This window comes from Rousettus aegyptiacus, unplaced genomic scaffold (genome assembly GCF_014176215.1).
Source record: "Rousettus aegyptiacus isolate mRouAeg1 unplaced genomic scaffold, mRouAeg1.p scaffold_m13_p_2, whole genome shotgun sequence".
In the NCBI taxonomy this organism is placed as follows: domain Eukaryota; kingdom Metazoa; phylum Chordata; class Mammalia; order Chiroptera; family Pteropodidae; genus Rousettus; species Rousettus aegyptiacus.
The window spans coordinates 60,001,438-60,012,319 of record NW_023416295.1 but is presented as its reverse complement, the minus strand read 5'-3'; positions in this window follow the sequence as shown (position 1 = coordinate 60,012,319).

Below are 10,882 nucleotides of genomic sequence, written 5' to 3'. Positions count from 1 at the left end.
GCAGAAATTCAGTCTGGTTTAGAGATCCTTGAGGCTTCTTTTTAATGTAGAGAGAGATTCCTAAATTTTTGAGCCTCAGTTTTTTTTATCTTCACAGTGAAATTAAAAATGCTCACCCAATTAGTAGTTTTTAGAAACAAAAGAGACAAGATATATTAGGTGCCCACAGTGTCTGGTATATGGCAGCTACTCAATAAATGTTATCCATTACAAACCAGGATAAAAGAGACTATTATTTTTAAAGAAAGATATAGTTCTACCTCTTTTTATCAAGATATATTTATGTACTGATTCTTTATTTAAAGATTTTTTTTTCTTACTTGTTCCTAATATGTGGACAGACCATCTAAACCACCCCATTTAAAGAATACTTTCTTAATTTTCTCTATTTACATTTACATGATTTCAAAAATTAGAGTATGATGCCTAGTATTTTTAGCTTCTCTCAGGAAGAAAAAGACATTCTTATTTGATTACATGAAATTCACAAAAACTTTAAAGAAATATCAATATTATTCCATCTAACCCTACACATTTAAAACTACAGGGTAACTTCTTAAGAATAAAAAAGAGAGGGTAATTTACAGTCTCTAAAATATTTTTAGGAATATGTTTGGTGCATAAAAATATATCTGGTGCTTTAAGAAAATATAGAATAAAAACAAAATTAATGCTTCAAGCCATTTAAATAATATCCTAATATTTATTTTTAGATGTGTTGTATTTTTATTGATCAATTTGAATGTAGATATTTCTGTTTATATCATTGCACCCATGATGGATTTTTTTTTTTTACTAAAAGTTAAACAAAACTTAAGCAATCATAATCTCTCTTGTGTATTAACAATCTTATGTACTTTTTTTTTTTTTGGACTTTAAATTGCTTAACATGTTTCAACTAAAAACTTTATGGTATATTTGTGGGTGACTATCTGTTGTGGATTTTGAATACATATATTCAATTTTTAGCACCATTATATATTTTAGCACAAAATGTATTTTATAAACGATCTATCTCAAAGAACAAGGCTCTTCTCTACACAAATGGCAATATCAGGCAAATAGCTGCACACATTTCTTCACACTGTAAAAGCTGTGAGAGCTGAAAGCAGAGCCCTCTTATCAAAACTGGAGAGTAGGAAGGATATTTAAAAGACAGTCGACAGCCCCTATTTTATTTTCAATGTGCAAAATGATGGGTTTAATGGCGCACAGTGTTACAGTTTAGAAATGTTGCCTTCTTTCACTTTTCATTTATTACTCATCATTCACAAATATTTTTTGAGCGCCTGACATGGGAAGACACTGTGTGAGGAGCTAGGAACACAGTAAAGCAAAAATAGACTCTGCCTTGACTCTCATGGCATGTGAAGTCCTGGGGGTGCTGGTGAATATGTCAGACTTAGTCTTCATATTCAAGGATCACATAGTCTTGTGGTTCATAAAGATGCAGACAAGTCATTAAAAATCTTGTAATTAGCAGTTTGAAAACAGTGTTCAAGAAGTATAGAGACACACAAACAGATTACAGTGATGTCTCTTCTAGAATGAGTTTCTTTGAGAAGGTGATATGTGAATTGAGATCTGAAGGAAAACTAACAATTGTTAATTGAAATTGGGAGTAGTCAGCCTTGAAGAGGAAAGAATAACTTGTATAAAGGCACAGGGCAGAAAGAAAACATATTCGCTTGAAATTGTAATCAGAGGGTGTTGAGAAGACAACAGCTTGATCCTGTAGCTCCTTACAGAAGTTAGCTTTGCTAAGAAAGCACTGAACAGTTTTAAGGAGGGGGATTAAACTATGTATATTAATTTAAAAAATAAAATAAATGATCACTATGTTCCCAGTATGGAAGATAAATTGAGCTGTCAGAAGTATAGTAAGAGTAATGGAGAAACCCCGAGCAAGGGATCTATGTAATAAGCAGGTAAGAGACAACAGTGTTTTAGAATTAAACGATGGTAATGAAGAAAAAAGAATGAATATAAAGGAATTTAGGGAAAAAAATACTAGCTAGAAGTTGATTGATACAGCACGGCAAGGCCTGAAGACTGAAATCATGTGTGCCTTTTCTATATCCCAAGAAATTTAACCAATGTTCAACTTTTGTCTAACCTTTCAGCTTTCCCCTGGTGTATTTAAGAACTAGCTGAAATGGTTTCACAAAATGTAGAGTACGTTAGACTCGTAAAAGTTAGAAATTTGAGTTGCTACTGAATTTAGTCGGAACATTAAATTTCTGTTTTCTGGCTCAGCATCATCTCATGTTACATAATTTTAGTCTTTTTGCATTCCTGTCCATATAAATAGACTATGACTTTCTTTACAGTCTAATCTAACAAAAAAAAAAATAAGATTTATCACTTTAGGAGAGATTTTTTTCTACACACAAGTAGAGAACAATAGATACCATGCTGAGTCATTAGTTAATCTTTTGCACAAGCTTGGTGGCTCTTTTCTGCAGATAAGCTGTGAAGCAATAAACAGAGCTTAGAATTGCACCATGGAAAAATGACGCATTATTTCAAAATTTTGCTTGCTTGCTATGGTAGGTGGAATAATACCTCCCTCTCAACTACATGAGATGTCCATAACCTAATCTCCAGAACCAATTATCTTACATCATAAAAAATAAAAAATAAATAAAAAAAAAAGCTTTGAGAATATGATTGAATTAAGGATTTTATGGTGACCGGGGATTATCCTGGATCATCAGGGTGGGTCTCATATAATCACAAGCGTCCTTATAAAATGCAGGCAGGAGGATAAGAGGAGTAAACAGTATGATAATGGAAGCAAGAAGCTGGAGTGATGCCAGAAAAACTTTATAAGCTAAAGAATGCAAGCAGGTTCTGGAAGCTAAAAAAGGCAAGGAAATAGGCTCTCATGAAGCTTCTAGAAGAACACAGTTCTACCTTGCAGAAGTCTACCTTTGGATATCTAGACTTCTGACCTCTGAAACTATAAGAGAATACATTTGTGTTGTTTTAAGAGACTAAATCATTATAGAAACCGTGGGAAACTAATACATTTTCTTTTTACCTCCTTTACCAAAACATAAATTTGAGGAAATTAAGAACATAATCTTGTTTACCACTATGCATTTATGTATAGAACACTGTATGCTCAAGGTAGATAATTAATAAGCATTTCAAAATAGATAAATTATATTAGGAATTAAAATGGAAAAATATATAGAATTTAATATACATGCAGAAATGCTCACACATACATGTATTCCAAAAACATTGCAAACATGTGCATATATAAGAAAAATATTATACTACTCTTGGTTATGCCTAGCTATACACTTCAAAAGAGAGTTGATTAACCCTCTCTTAGTTATTCTAAATGTGCAAGGAATACAGGCAAGGTAAGAAATGTTAATTTAAGTATAATATCCATACCTTAGTTCATTAGATGTATCATGTTAATCAAAGAGATGAACCTTTTATATCAACATCTGGTGTGTCCTATTGTAAAGCAGTTGAAATGAAAGTAATATGGCTGTTATACAGTTTAGAGTGTATATCCTTTCCAGAATCAAAAAAGAAAGAAAAGCCCTTTGCAACTCAGCTAACTGTTCAACACTAAGTTGTTGAGCAGTAACAAGGATTTGACTTTTAGGTAGAAACAGTAAATAAACAGTTCAGTACTGAGCAGATAAACACATTATCTCACTATTACTGAATTTAAAGGATGATTTTTTTAGCCCTTTAGGTGAGCAAGATTATGACTGAAGCCAGCCAGGAGTTTAGCAAACTACTGTAGACTGCCCTGGCAGCCACCTACGATGGTATCTTGGCAACCCCGGGTGTTTCATTCAAGCAAGTCTTATAATAGTCTTACTTTTAACTTAAGAGTTAGACTGTGATGCACAATTTGTTTAGAGTTAAAATAAAAAGACCATTATTGAGTATAATTTAGATACTTATATCATTAAGTGGTTTTATCTTGCTAGTTACACACTGCAGTACCCTTCATGTGCTTGTTACATAAAAAAGATAATCTTCAGCTTCTTCCTTTGCCAAATAAATTCTTTACCTACACTGATGATGCGATTCCCTAGTTCTCCAATGTATTCAGCTATTAAAATAGAATAGCAAATGTTGGAAATTTACATAGAAGCCGATCAGCAGTGTTCATTTTTAGAATAGCTAGGAATCCAAATAGAGATGCTGGGGAGCTGCAATCTGCCATTTTTATGTTTGAAAGAAAGGCCTATTCATTCAAGGAGTAGGGATGAGAAATCACAGAGCAATCTGTGATTTTAAAATTTTCTGGTCAACATAAAACTGTTATGTGTGCTTTATTTTATGGGAAAACACTCATACGCAATGAAAATCCCTTTGATTGTGTACTTAATTATAATATTTTAAGCAATGCTGGTGCAGATAGAACTCAGAACATTATTTTATTTTTATTTATTTATTTACTTATTTAATACTTTTTACAAATATTGTTGAGACATATGTTGTATTAGTTTCAGATATACAACATAGTGATTTGACATTTATATAACTTATGAAGTAATCACCCCAATAAATCTAATACCTATCTGAAACCATATATAGTTATTACAATATTATTGACTATATTACCTTTGTTGTAGCGTACATCCCCATGACTATTTTGTGACTACCAATTTGTACCTCTTAATCCCGTCCCCATTTTACGCAGTCCTCCTAAACTCCTCTCCCATCAGGCAACCATCAAAATATTCTCTGAATCTGAAGTGGTGCTTCTTTTTTTTTTTTTTTATAGTGAGTTTGTTTCTGTTTTGTTTATTTCGTTCTTTAGATTCCACATGGCAATAAAATCATATGGCATTTGTCATTGCCTGACTTACTCTACTCAGAACAGTATCTTCTGGGTCATCTATGTTATTGCCGACGACAGGATTTCATTCTTTTTATGGCTGAGTAATATTCGATTGTATATGTATACCACTTCTTCTTTCTCTATTAATCCATTAATGAACACCCAGGTTTGCCTCCAAATATTGATTATTATAAGTAATACTGCTATAAACATGGATGCACATGACCTTTCAAAATAGTGTTTTGGGTTCCTTTGGATGAGTAACCAGAAGTGGGATAACTGGGTCTTTCTTTGTCTCTTGTTACGACTTTTGTTTTAAAGTCTATTTTGTCTGGTAGAATTGTTGCTACCCCAGATATTTTGTTTGTTCATTTTCATTTTCATAAAATATATTTCCCCATTCCTTGACTTTCAATTTCTGTGTGTCTTTCAACCTAAAGTGAGATTCTCGTAGGCAGTGGATGTAAGGGTTTTATTTTCTTATTCATTCAGCCATCTTATCTTTTGATTGGAGCATTTCATTCATTTATATTTAGCTTTTTAAATCCATTTGCACTTAGAGTAATTGTTGATAGATACATGTTTATTGCTGTTTTGTTATTTATATTTTTAATTTTTAAAAATTATTCTTTTTAAAGAAGACTCTCTAACATTTGTTTTAATACTGGTTTGACGATGATAAACTCCTTCAGCTTCTTCTGTCTGGGAAGCTCTTTATCTGTCCTTTGATTCTAAAAGGTAGCTCTTCAGGGTAGAGTAATCTTGACAATAAATCCTTGCTTTTCAGCACTTTGAATACTTCATGCCAATCCTTTCTGACCTGCAAAGTTTTTGTTTAGAAATCAGCTGACATCTTATGGGAGCTCTCTTGTAGGTATCTAATCACTTTTCTTTTGCTGCTTTCATGATTCTCTTTTTGTCTTTAACTTTTGATATTTTGATTATGATGTGTCTTGGAGTGGACCTCTTTGGATTTCTCTTGTTTAGGGCTCTCTGCACTTCCTGGGCTGGTATGTCTATTTCCTTTGCCAGGCTGGGGATGTTTTCCATCATTATTTCTTCAAATAAGTTTTCAATTCCTTGCTCTCTGTCTTCTACTTCTGGTACACTTATTATGCAAATGTTAGTTCCCTTGGTGTTATCCTAAGGGTCTCTTAAACTATCCTCTTTTCTTTTTTATTCTTTTTTTCTTGTTGCTAGTTTGCTTGGGTATTTTCTGCTACCTTGTCTCCTAAATTGCTGATTTGAAACTCTGCTTCATTTAATCTGCTGTTGATTCTCTCTAATATATTCACTTAAAAACAGAACTGAAAAATATATGAAGCAAATATGCACAGACTTGAGGAAAGAAATAGACAGTTTAAAAATAATAATTGTAGACTTGACAACCATACCTTCAATAAGATAAGATTTTAATAATACGATTGAACAATAAGACCAAGCAAATATTTAAAGAATATACCATTTAACACAACACAATATATACTCTTCTGAATTGTGCGTGGAACCTCATGGAGGATAGACTGTATTTAGGCCGCAAAAGAAGTCTTTATATATTTTTAAAAGATGGAAATCATACAAAATATTTTTTCCAACCATAATGGGAGGAAAATAGAAATCAGTAACAGGAGAAAATCTGGAAAATTCACAAATATGTGCTAACTAAACATGTTTCGAATCGATCAATAGATAAAAGAAGAAATCACATGGGAAATGAGAACATACTTTGAAACGAATGGAATAAAGACACAACATACTAAAATTATGGGATATAGCTGAAATAGTGTTTGGTAGAAAATCTATATGTCTGTCTTTATATTTAAATGGAGAAAAGCTTGTAAATTAATAACATATCCTGCCATCTTAAGATAACTCTATGATTTCTCAATTTCCTTACCTGTAAAATTGCAATCCATATTACTTGGCACTTATTTTTAAATATAGGGAGGATAATACATTTAATAAATGGCATAATGTACAATATAGAGGAGGTTAAAATGAATTACTTTTATCATTACTATTGTCATTATTACTTATTGTTTTATTACAATATTTTAATAAATATGCTTGACTGATTAAGTCTTTCCTTGGTGGGTCAGATATCGTTCTTTGATTTTAACCATTTATGCTTCTTAGTTCTATAACACAATTGTTTGTTACAATAAAGGGGGAATATGCCATGTTTTCAATTTTATTCTCACAAAATAAAAAGGAGTGAAATGAGATGCAATAAAAATTGGTCTATTTCATATTTAACAGAGAAACTTCATACTAGTAAGCACAAGTGGTTTGGGGCTCTGGATACATTTTTCTTAAATATCCTATTCAAATCTAAAAATATGTCACATTTCTATCCATGAGTTTACAGTACTGCAAAATCATAATAGGTATTTTGTTATCCACATTTGAAGTAGGCATTTGCCACTCTACATGCCTATTTATGTTGTAATGTTTATCTATATGACGATATCTACATTGGTGCTTAAATTTTTTTTAACTAGAGATGTGTTTTCTCAAATATCAATTTTTCTCTTAAATAGGTTATTTAATAAATAGAGAACTTAAAGATTGCAATAATGAAATTCCTTCTGATTAAATGGCCTTATTTGTACCTAGAATATCTGAAAGCTTATTAAGGTATCACTGATATTCTGTAGGTTTTCATATGACAATATGAGGTAGTTTGTGCATCTATGTAGTATCAACTTGGAGATCACAGGAGTGAAATAGTCCCTGTAGAGACTGTAGACAGTTGATGGATCTATAAAAATTATATGCTAAATGTGGGCTTGAGCATTTGTTTTAGAGACAATTTGTAAATGTTACCAGAAGATAAAAAAAAAAAATCGACACTATCCATTTAATCTCCACATTAATGGCACATTCTTCCTGAGTCTGCAATACATATTCATGACTGTGTTTACCTACACATATGAGAAGTTCACAAAAAAACATTTAACAAAAACTTATGTGCACAAGGAATCATGCTAAGCAAAATAAGCTAGATATAAAAAGTTGAAAACCACATGATATCATTTATATGTGGGATATAAACCTAAAAGCAATAAACAAACAGGAGAAACAAACGGATACTCATGGACATGGACAATAGACTAGTGGTTACCAGAGGGTGGAAAGAAGAGAGGAGGGGAATGATAGATGAGGTAAAAGAATCAAATATGTAACAACAGAAAGAAATTTAACTATGGGTGTGAACACACAATGCCTTATTATTGAATTGTACAGCTGAAACTTACTGGATTTTGTTAACCAATGTCACCATAATAAGTAAACAAACAAACAAATAAATAAATAATAAATCTTATGTGAAATATAAATTCTTTTCTTTCTGTTTATATAATACATTTTAATTTTTAGAGGCACTTAGATTTAATAATTCTTCAGAATTAATCAAAATGTGTAAAGAATATTCATATTGATCCTTAAATTGTTCATTTTGTAATTCATGTAATTTCATTTGTAAGTAATATTGGTTTATTTAATAAATATTTAAAGTACTATATTCATAATAAATACACTCATAATACTAAACAAAATATTTACAGCTTTTTATAAAGTTGTGACTTTTCAAATTTGCAATCAGCTAAAAACAGTCTAATAAACATTCCCAGAGGGTTTGCTTTAAATTAAGCTGGATTGCTGGAAAGTTAAGCTTAATAACATCATCTGTTTTTATTTCAAATTGAGCTACACTGACTGCATTTATTGAAGGATTAATTCATTGCAACTCTAGTAGCACTCTCTGTCTGATGGGATAACACTTGTGAAACAGAAATAATCAAAGCTTTGACGATCTGGAGCATCCATTCTAAAAGAGACACGTCAGTCAAACTTTGTTCAAAGATGCTGTACTCTTAACGAGGCTGTGGAAGGAAAGGAAACCCCAAATTTACAGAAAGCTTCGGACTCCTCTACTTGGTTGCTAAATGCAAATGCATGCTGCTTTGCACTGCAGAGAATATCTATATCCAATAGACATCACAGGAAAGTCTGATAAAAGGTAAAAAACCTTTTCTCTAAGGCACTTTGACAAACTCCATATTGCTAACAATTTTTAAGATAGAAAAAACTGGAGTGACATCCACAAGATGGCCAAATAAGATGTTCTTGTTTGTATTCCCCTCTCAACAATAATAATTTGGCATCCATCCACAGATAAAAGTACCTTTGTGGAAACTGTGAGGTCCAGGTAGGAAAATGTGAAACTCCACAGTCAATTAAAACATGAAGAGCTGTTTTGAAAAGACAAGCCTATACCCAGGTATCTGATTCATTCAGAGAAGTCCCAACAATAGACTCAGGAAATACTTTGTGATGCCAAAAACTTTGTTGAAGCCCCAATTGACTTATGTTTTGTCATCATCACTATTCAGAAAGGGACCCAGGTGGAGTTTTTCCCACCAGCGTACCACATAATAAGCATACAGACCTGGACCATGGCTCTGGCCCTCCTCCTGCAGCATCCCCCAGTGACCTCTCCTGAGAAAGCTTAACATCATGCTTACTGTAAAGGAGAAATTCTTTACAGAATTCTGTCATTAGTACAGAGTAGGTATTGAGATAATTTTTTTAACTTTAAAAAATATGAACATTTAAATAACCAAGAAGTTATCATTTTAGAAGAGTCATACAATTAGGCTTTTTAGAGGTCATCAAAACACATATCATACACAAAAGAAAATGGCATTATCTGTATATTTAACATGATCTAAGGTACAGATTCACTTTCTGAAACATGATTGTTTTTGAAAAGGGAATTTGTAGCTAGAGGCAATGCACTGATAACTGTCACAGATTTTTTTTTCCTTTAAATCTTTTTTTTTCTTTAAATTTTCAGGGATTTAAATTAAATTTTAAATCTTTAGGTCCATGATTAATAATTACCATGATTTAAAATGGACTTGTTTCTGTACCTCTCCCAAGGGATGTTTGAATCCTAAAGGGGCTCTGCTGGTTATGGCACTGTACTGGCTAATGGAGAAAAATGATGGAAAAAATAAATATGGCTTCTGCCCTCAAGTTGTTTATTGTTGTGGCAGAAACATTCTTTCTGGAGGAAGAATCCTTTCTTCAGAGAGTTTGGCTGCTGTATTTTTGCTGCCAGATTAGGATAATATTTGAAGGTGAATATTTAAAGCTAAATGTTTCTATTTTTGAAGAAAGGAGGGAGAAATACACAGAGAAACAGAAGAGGGATGGTGATTATGGAAAAAAGTGGCCATTCTGATGTAATATTTAAGACTGAATGAGACTAAGAGACAGATTTAGCAATTGCCCAAAGAAAAATTGAGATTATTTCTAGAGGAAATGAGGAATTTTAAGACAATTTACTGTACATGTGTTTGTGTCTGTTTGTATATAAATATATGCTTTTTTTTCTGAATGGTTTTAAATGTTTTGATTTTGTTAACTGTCAGGACTAGTCTAAAGGTGAATACAGCTAGCTTGAGGTTCCTCAGGTGTATTCCAGTTGCCCATTGTGAAGGAGAAGGGAGTAGACACAGTCACACAAAGATACAAGCAGAAGTATGAATGTTTTGATGAACAAACCTATGTGACATTATAAGAGTAAAATGTAAGCCCTGACCAACTTTGAATGATGAGGAAATATTTCCTGGGAGCCTTCAGTAAATGCTAGCGAGTTTCAGGATAAATTAGGCAAACCAAAGTATGGGTCAGCTGGTGGTGAAGTCAGGGAAAGAATTCTAGGTATAGGAAATAAATGGAGGTAAAAAAAAATAGTTTCTAGATAGAAATGTTAACTTATAAGTTTATTTATTTTTATTTTTTGCATTAATCTTCTCTGTTTCATCATAAAAGCCAAAACTCCATAGAGGATAGTTACACAATTAGTATATAATTAGTGTTACAAGGTAGTGTCTCTCAGCTATACGACTTTACTGTTTTTCAACTTAATCCTCTATTACCTATAAAATTTATTTTCCTTAAAGTAGACATGTCTTTAAATCTAAAATTTTAAAACTAGATTTCTCCCATAGAAAATTGAATTTAAAATTCAATAACGGTCTGCTTTCCTCA